Source organism: Pseudophryne corroboree, chromosome 1, assembly GCF_028390025.1.
Source record: "Pseudophryne corroboree isolate aPseCor3 chromosome 1, aPseCor3.hap2, whole genome shotgun sequence".
NCBI lineage: Eukaryota > Metazoa > Chordata > Amphibia > Anura > Myobatrachidae > Pseudophryne > Pseudophryne corroboree.
In genome coordinates, this window is record NC_086444.1 from 280616501 (window position 1) to 280626565 (window position 10065).

Below are 10065 nucleotides of genomic sequence, written 5' to 3' on the forward strand. Positions count from 1 at the left end.
CATCATAGAGCACAAACAGGGAATCTGTCTTTCTGATCCGAGCCGTCCTCTTGACATTGATGTTCAAGGCTCGCACAGCATCCAATGACTCCGGAGGAGCAGAAGAACCATCAATAGACGGGACTACAAAAGGTCGGTTCGAGTGGAATGCAGAGACAACTTTCAGCAGGAACTGCTGCCTAGTCCTGAGTTCTGCTTTGTCTTCGTAAAAAAGACCAAGTATGGACTTTTACACGATAAGGCCCCCAATTCTGAGACACGCCTAGCAGAAACCAGGGCCAGCAACATTACCATCTTCCACGTAAGGTACTTGTCTTCTACCGTAATAAAAGGTTCAAACCAGGAGGACTGTAGAAACTCCAAGACCACATTCAAATCCCAGGGTGCCGTTGGCAGCACAAAGGAAGGTTGTATGTGAAGTACCCCTTGCAAGAAAGTCTAAACTTCTGGCAACATTGTCAACTTCTTCTGAAAGAAAATAGAGAGGGTTGAAATCTGGACCTTGAGGGAGCCCAGACGTAGGCCCATATCCACTCCAGCCTGTAGGAAACGCAATAAGCGTCCTAAGTTTAAATCCGCAGAGGGATACATATACGCTCCTCGCACCAAGAGACATATCTCCTACAGATATGATGGCAATGCTTTGATGTTCCAGGCTTCCTGGCCTGAACCAATAACCTTTTTGGAAAGGCCTTTGTGAGCTAGGATGTTCCGCTCAACCGCCATGCCGTCAAACGAAGCCGCCGTAAGTCCGGGTAGACGAACGGTACTTGTTGAAGTAGATATTTTCTCAGTGGCAGAGGCCAAGGGTCTTTGATGGACATGTCCAGAAGATCCGCGTACCACGCCCTACGTGGCCAGTCTGGGGCAATTAGAATTGCCTGGACTCTGATGCCTGATTCTCTTTAGCACCCCTGGGAACAACGGAATCAGAAACAGGTAGACCAACCGATAAGGCCACAGCGTCGTCAGTGCATCCACTGCTATCGTCTGAGGGTCTCTGGTTCTTGGACAATACCGGTGAAGCTTCTTGTTGTGCCAAGAAGCTATCAGGTCGATCTGCGGGCAGCCCCACAGGTCGGTGATCTGCCAAAACACCTGTGGGTGGAGGCCCCACTCTCCCGGGTGAAGGTCATGACGACTCAGGAATTCCGCTTCCCAGTTGTCCACTCCCGGAATAAAGATGGCCAACATTGCTCTTGCATTTCTTTCAGCTCAGAGGAGTATCCTCTTCTCGCATGCAGGCTCTGCTCTTTGTTCCTCCCTGTCGATTGATGTATGCCACTGCCATGGCATTGTCCTACTGATTTTGAATGGCCCGATCCCGAAGCAGAGAAGAGGCCTGAAGCAGAGCGTTGTAGAAAGTTCCAGAAAGTTGATCGGAAGTAGGGCTTCGTGGGAGGACCACCTGCCCTGGAACTGAGCCCCTTGGGTGACAGCTCCCCATCCCAACAGACTCTTGTCCATTGTGAGGAGGATCCAATCCTGAATTCCAAAACTACGACCTTCCAGTAGGTCTGAGGACTGTAGCCACCACAGGTGGGAAACCCTGGCCTAAAGTGAGAGGCGTATGATCCGATGCATCTGAAGATGTGATGCGGACCACTTGCTCAGGAGATCCAATTGAAATGCTCTGGCATGGAACCTTCCATACTGGATTGCCTCGTAAGAGGCTACCATCTTTCTCAACAACCGTTTGCAAAGATGGATAGATATCTGAATCGGCCTTAGAACCGCTTGGACCTTCTCCCGGTGAGACTTCTGTAAATTTAGAATCCACCCATGATGTGATAGAAGCTGAATAGTGCGGTTGATATTGAGCAACAGAAGCTCCCTGGATCTCGCCTTTATCAAGAGATCATCCAGGTAAGGGACGATGTTGACCCCCTGGACTCGGAGCTGGAACATCATTTCCGCCATCACCTTCGTGAAGACCCTAGGAGCCGTGGACAGGCCAAAGGGCAGAGCCTGGAACTGGTAGTGGTTGTTCAACAGGGCAAACCACAGGTAAGCCTGGTGGTGCAGCCAAATCGGGATATGGGGATAGGCATCCTTTTTATCCAGTGAAACCATGAACTCCTGTTCTTCCAGACCCGCAATCACTGCTCGCAGGGATTCCATCTTGAACTTGAAGACCTTTAGGTAAGGGTTAAAGGATTTTAGATTCAAAATGGGCCTTTACCAAATCGTCCGTAGTCGGTACCACAATAGGTTGGATAAGTATCCGCTGTTTTCTATATGAGGCGGAAATGGAACTATAGCTTGGGTCTGACCCAGTCTTAGTACAGCCTCTTGTAATATCTCCCTCAATTCTTCGGAATGTGAAGTGGATTGAATTTAAACACACTCTTCATGCCAGGGTAAACAGATCTTTTACCCAGGGATCCTGGCAGGAGCTTTTCAAAATATGCTGAAATATTTTAGATGGGCCCTACCCTGGAATCCCTTAGGAGTAGAGGAACACCTTCATTCCGAAGTGTTTATGGAATAGACTTGGCGCTCTGTTTTGTGATCCTGTAAAACAAGTCTGTTTCTCCTCTGGTGCCTCTGTTGCATTGAGGCACCACTGGCACTGCCCCCAAAACTTGCAACCTTAAGATGATGATCTCGGATAAGCACATCTGGTGGGCGTAGCCACGACAGTAGGTACATGGACCCTCCGGTAGTGATCCGTGAGATTCCTGAACTCAGCATTCACTAACCACCGACGTAATCATAAGCTCTGTGAGCAGAGAATGTCATTGTAGTACTGCAGTACCCAGTTAGTGCGCGGAGTGGACAGAGCAAGCTCTTTACCCATCTCCCTGTACTAAATTTAATATAATATAATATATGGCTCCCAGATAGGGGGCGTATCAGACATGAAACTAATAAGAACAGATACTACCCTTGATCTTGGCCAGAAGGACGAGAGGCAATGCACAGGCATTTATAATGCCTATTTTCATTTTTTTTTTATCGCATCGCATACTGTAGGACGCTTTTAAACTCCTGCATATGCTGCATAAGCATCATAAAGCCAGCTGGCGATGCTTTCTTGTTTTAATCCTGATAAAGGTTACTGGCCTATGTCCCAATGGCCTGGGTAATCCAGCAGCCTACAGAGAAGGGTCTCTAACCCCAGGGGCAAATGCAGGATTTTTAGTGGGGGGTTTCCTATATATATATATATATATATATATACATATGTGTGTGTATTTCACATATATGGAAACTTCCAACACACTGTGAATATCTACGTATGTGTGTATATGTTTAGAATATAAAAAATTGCGCCACTTGTGAGGATAATATCACCTATGTGTTTATCTGGCAATTAAAAATAATAAATAGTTCAATATATATATATATATATATATATATATATATATATATATATATATATATATAAAATATAAAATAACACTCCACAAATCTATGGGCGTCAGCTATTCCCCAGGAGTACAGGGGTGGTAAATCCCTGAAGATAGTTTAAAATAGAAAAATGTTGAGGGGTTCTAAGCGACCAACGGTGGTTATACAGCTATTTAAAAGAATAGTACCCAGTGTATAAAGAATATATATACAATTTATTATAATCACAGGAGCCAATAAAAAAGAATAAAATTTTTTTCTAAAACTATTCACATCTGACATATACCAAAATAATTGGTTTCATAGGAACACAAAAATAATAATAATAATAATAAATAAATAAATTCAAGATATACAAAGTATTAGAATAAAAGCGCATAAATATAGATAAAATATATGTGTATATCTTATCTTTTGGTTAGAGGTCATCAAGGGTTAGACCAACGCGTTTCGTCTATGATAGACTTCATCAAGGGGTGAAGTCTATCATAGACGAAACGCGTTGGGCTAACCCTTGATGACCTCTATCCAAGATAAGATATACACATATCTTTTATCTATATTTATGCGCTTTTATTCTAATACTTTGTATATCTTGAATTTATTTTTTTTATTATTTTTTTGTGTTCCTATGAAACCAATTATTTTGGTATATGTCAGATGTGAATATTTTTAGAAATTTGTTTTATTCTTTTTTATTGGCTCCTGTGATTATAATAAATTGTATATATATTCTTTATACACTGGGTACTATTCTTTTAAATAGCTGTATAAACACTGTTGGTCGCTTAGAACCCCTCAACAGTTGTATATATATATATATATATATATATATATATACACACATATATAATGAGAGAGAGAGAGCTAGGCATGGATAGAGAGAGAGGCATGGGGAGTGAGAGGGTATGGGCAGGGCGAGAGAAGCATGAAGAGAGGCATGGGAAGAGGGGGCATGGGAAGAGAGGGGGCATGGGGAGAGAGAGTGAGAGAGGCATGGTCGGAGAGAGAGGGAGAGAGGCATGGGGAGAGAGAGTGAGAATCATGGGGGTAGAGAGGGGCATGAAGAGAGAGGTGGAGAAAGAAGCATGGGGGGAGATAGAGCAATATCAGCAGCAGAATGAGACTGGGCAGAAGAGCTTGCACTCAGAGAGGTGCATTGGAGAGCAGTTACTTGGAGGCTGGAAGTCTCTGTAGGAGGCCACGTCATCTCTCTTGCCAGGCCCCCTAGAATGTGCAGCAGCTGTAGTGGGCTCCCAGCAGTATTGGAAGACTTAAGTGGCTGTGCAGTGGTAGGCTATGTGACTGAGTGACGTATGTGTGTGTGTGTGTGTGTGTGGGGGGGGCATCTTTAATACATGGGTTATATATACTGTATATATATATATACACACTGTATATTTATATATACATATATATATACACACACTGTATATATGTATTTACTATATACTGTAACTATATACACTGTATATGCAGTGCACTGTGCATGAACCCATTTATTAAAGATGCCCCCCTCTCTGAACTCCCCTCAACCCCACCCCCCGGACCCCCACAAACACACACATTACTCAGACACACAGTTGCTGCGGCTAGCGGGCACATCAGAGAGGGGGGAAAGAGAGTTCATACCCGGCTATCCTCCCGCCGGCAGAATCCCCGTGGCCGCCCGCCTGCCTGCAAACTCGCTCACCGGAACCCCCAGCATATCCCCGGCATGCAAGACTGACACACACAGTCCTGACCTGCTGGTCCTTGCCTCACCATGCCTGCTCTCTGTTAGAGCCACATTGGGAGCTGCCGCGGTTGCCGAAGAGGAGCCTTGCGCTGCAGCTCCCTCTACATTTATTCATCTTCAAAGTGCAAATACACTGGGTTTCCCTGGTGATCTGTGCAGAGCCGATCACCCTACTGAGGAGGCTGTGGCAGCGTTGCTTCAGTTCTTCCGTCTAAGCAAAATAAAAATAAAAAGATATCGCTCAGCTGCGCTGAGGTATTGGCGGGCAGGGGGGATTTCCAGGTACTAGGAAACCCACCCTGCGTGCGCGTATGAAGCTTGTGGTTATGTATTAGACATCAGTTTTCTATTTTGTGGGAAAGCACAGCATACCTCCCAACTAACCCGATTTTCACGGGACAGTCCCATTTTTTTGGGGGGACTGTCCTGCTGTCCCTCCCGCGGGCTTCAGTGTTCCACAGTCGGGGGGAGGGCAGTTGGGAAGCTCCTGCACTTGCCAGCGGTGAATAGACACTGTGCGCATGCGCACAGCGTCTATTCAGTGGAGACAGAAGGAGAGGGGGCATGCCAGCAACTCACAGCGTGCTGGGCATGCCCCCCTCAGTGACAAAAATGGAGGCATGGCTCGTGAACGCTGGTCACCCTGCAATGCCATGCCCACTTTTCCATAGGCCACGCCCCCTTTTGGGCACCCGCACACCATGCGTGCGCAGATGTCCCTCCTTGCTAGAGACAGAAGTTGGGAGGTATGGCACAAGGAGAACATACAAACTCCACACAGCCAGGGTCGTGATAGGCACAGAACCCCCCAACCCCGGTGATGTGAGGCAGCAATGCCAATCTCTGATAGACAACTCCATTTGAACAAGTATTCCTGTTTATTTTTTGATATTGAGTTATCTATCCTCTGGAGGGAAGGTAAGTCTGTATATGAATTTCTTAGTCACATGAATCATATGAGGCAGACTCCATGGTCCCCTGAATGAGTTACCAGTTAACTCCTTAATGGAGACTTTTCTGTGTATATAAATATCTGGTATATTTACACAGATCTTATAGCATAATAATTGCTCTACTCCTAAGGTAGAGAATTTCTATAACCTTTTAAAAAGCACTATCTTAAGTTTTCGCAGCAGCTAGCAAGTTTACCCTTCAGACATACTGTAGTACAAAGACACAGGCACACTGTGGTCTATGTAATCATTCCCCTTCTCTGCCTATAGGCAACGTTGTATCCAGGGCCGTAACTAGGCATTTTAGCGCTGTGTGCAAGAAACGACATTGGCGCCCCCCCCCCCCCCATGTAAGATAGGGGCAGTGCGCGCCGTGGGCGCGCAAAAAATATATAGGGGCGTGGCTTCATGGGGAAGGGGTGTGGCCACAAAATAATAGCAATTCATACTACGGTGCACAGTAGTCTCCATTATTCAAATGACGCTGCACAGTAGCGCCACTATACCAGGTAGAGCCCCTTTTATACATTACAGCAGACAGCGTCCCCCTTTTTACACATTACAGCAGACAGTCCCCCTTTTTACACATTGCGGCAGCCAGTCCCCCTTTTTACACATTGCGGCAGCCAGGACCCCTTTTTACACATTGCGGCAGCCAGGACCCCTTTTTACACATTGCGGCAGCCAGACCCCCTTTTTACACATTGCAGCAGCCAGGCCCCCTTTTTACACATTGCAGCAGCCAGGACCCCTTTTTACACATTATGGCAGACGATGTCCCCCTGAGAGAGAGAGAGAGAGGGATATACTTACCTTCTCCCCGCTGACAGGCTCCTCGTGCTGGCATCTCCCTCTGTGCAGGCATCGGACAAGGAGGAGGAGGGAGGGGGACAGGAGCCGCAGCAGCGCTATGTCATTGGTAGTAAGCGCCGCTGCAGCATCCCCCTCTCCTTCCGTATAGGCTGCCTGGCGCTGCTGTGGATGCTGGGATGGAGGAACCGCATCCACAGCAGCGCCGGGCAGCCTATACGGAAGGAGAGGGGGATGCTGCAGCGGCGCTTACTACCAATGAAATAGCGCTGCTGCGGCTCCAGTCCCCCTCCCTCCTCCTCCTTCTCAGCTGCCTCCAGCGCTTCTCTCTCCTCCAGCGTGGCTGCGGCGCACGGCGCAGACTTCAGAGGCGGCATGTAATGAGTCAATTTGACTCATTACATGCCGCTGGCCGTGCGCCCTCAGGGCAGCTGCGCTGTGTGCCAAGCCCACTTGGCACACACGTAGTTACGGCCCTGGTTGTATCTACATTAGGCTGTGGAAGATGGCTGCTGAGAACCACACCACACATAGAGGAAAACCAGTCTGAACTAGTTTTTTCTCAGAATAGTATATATAAAAGGACATACATGGGCGAAAAAAGCATGCTTTTCACAGTTTATAGAGAGAAATAACCAGCATACCAGCCTCCAGCTAAGTGCTGGGCTACATATAAATATATATATATATATATATGTATGTATATATATATATATACAGGTTGGCGGCACTCACAGATTTTTCAGAGCCAAATACCAGACGAGCCCTGAGCGCTTAATGTTTCGGTTTATTTCAACCGTCATCAGAAGCAATGGCTTCTGATGATGGTTGAAATAACCCGAAACGTTAAGCGCTAAGGGCTCTTCTGGTCTTTGGCTCTGAAAAGTCCGTGAGTGCCGCCAACCTGTCTATACATACTGCGGTTCCACGCTGTGGATGGCACCCGTCAAGCTGTATTCCTCGTTGCATTGCATGCCGAATACCTTGTGCATATATATATATATATATATATATATATATATATATATAAAATATATCTGTACTAGAACCTTTTGTTTTTTAAAAGGTCCTGTAGTATCACTCCATCCTACAATAAAATACCCCTGAGCTTTGATAATTAATTAATTAAAAGGTACTTTCTATGCAAACAATGCCTAATGCTGTTTGATGCGAACTATAAATGGTTAAAAAAGGGAATTTGTAACATTGATGGTGAACTAAAAAATTAACTGCAGATCTGTATACAGAAAAATGAAACTCACTTAATCCGTGAAAACAAAGTCCCAAGAAAAGTCTTACATCTGTAGCAGCACGTGACAGTTTCAATGATCTTTAAATGATGTAGAATCTTAAATGAATAAACAATGTCCGAGTGATGTAGAAATAAACTGTGCAGATATACAATTACCCACTGTATATACCATGGTGCAGGTATGCTGTTGCCCAAACAGCATACCGAAAATAACAAACATAAACTAAACTGAAGAAAAACTCTCTGGAGTTGCAGTGTGCATCCTTCTCCTGAGGGCACATTTTCTGAACTGGCTGTAGGAGGGGACATAGAGGGGAGGAGCCAGTACACCCAGTTAAAGAAATTTAAAGTGCATCAGCTCCTTTGGACCCCATCTATGCCCATTGTACTAAGTGACCACAGTATCCCTTATTGATGCTAGTGAAATGTACAGTATAGGGAGAAAAATGTGCAGATAGGGAAATTTAAAAATAGAGAAATATATATGATAAAGATACATATAAAGAAATCTATAGGTAGAAGATTATAGAGAAAAAGATAGATAAATGTATAGATAGAATAACACAGTCGTAGAGAGAGAGAAATGTTTAAATAGAAAGATGTATTGATAGGAATATGTAAAGATAGAGAACTATATTGTTACAGAAATGTTTACATAGAAAGAATTGTATAGATGATTCTAAAGATTTAGAGATGGAGAAATGAACAGAGAAATATACAGATAGAAAGATAGACAAATTTAAATCAATATAAATGTACAGATAGACTGGAGATTGTTTTCTACATAGTTTTAATAGTCTTTTTGGTGTAATGTTCTTTAATTATGTGTCTGTGATCTTGAGCTTACACTACTTAGAGTTGAAGTCATGACGGCAGCCGAGTACCAGCGAACGATTGTAGTTCCGGGAAAGGGGGTTGTTCTAGGTGAAGCACTCTGCAAGTGAGTTCTGTAAGCTCAAGAACACGGTTGGCACTTATAGCATGAAAAACTGTACAGATGGTCAAATGTACAAAAAGATAGAAATGTAAAGATAGATAGAGACATGTATAGATACAAATATAGATACTGTAGCTATTAGTAGATAAATGTAGAAATGTATAGGGAGATAGAGAAATGTACAGATAAATGTATAGGTAGAAAAATGTATCGATAGGGAAATGTATAGTAGAAAAATGTATAGAGAAATGTATAATATAAGTAGAAAAATATGTAGACAGATAGGGAAATGAAAAAATAGAGAAATGTATAGTTAAAGAGTAAAAGCGATGTAGCGATAGAGTGATAGAGACTTGTATAAAGAAATGTATAGGTAGAAAAATATAAAGAAAAAGATAGAGAAATGTATTAATAGAGTAATGTAGCGGTAGACAGAGAGAAATGTACAGATAGAAACAGGTATTGATAGGGATATGTAAAGACAGAGAAATGTATTGTTACAGTAATGTTTACATAGAAAGAAATGTATAGATAGATGCTTATAAAGATGGAGAGATGTGTAAATGAATAGAGAAATGTACAGAAAGAAAGATATACATTTGTCTGTACATTTCTATTGATATACATTTGTCTAAGTAGAAAAATGTATAGATAGATAGGGAAATGTATAGATAGAGAAATGTATAGATAAATGTACAGTATAGGTAGATAAATGTGTAGGTAGACAGGGAAATTTGTAAATAGAGAAATGTATAGTTAGAGAGTAAAAGAAATGTAGAGATAAAGTAAAAGCGATATGTATAATGAAATATATAGGTAGAAAAATATAGAGAAAAGAAAGAAATGTAGTGATAGGGAGAGAGAAATGCATAGACAAATGTATAGATAGAGAGATAGGGATATGTAAAAATAGAGAAATGTTTTGTTACAGAAATGTTTACATATAAAGAAATGTATAGATAGATGCTTCTAAAGATAGAGAGATGGAGAAATGAATAGAGAAATGTACAGACAGAAAGAT

The 10065-nt window shown here is 43.2% G+C and overlaps 1 non-coding gene across 1 annotated transcript; it reads right to left on the bottom strand.

Annotated features, from left to right (window-relative positions):
* Positions 1 to 2730: 2730 nt before the first annotated feature.
* LOC134960311 (U2 spliceosomal RNA) lies at positions 2731 to 2919 on the bottom strand. The gene has a single exon (XR_010187737.1). It is a non-coding gene; the product is annotated as a U2 spliceosomal RNA (small nuclear RNA).
* Between the last annotated feature and the right edge of the window lie 7146 nt (positions 2920 to 10065).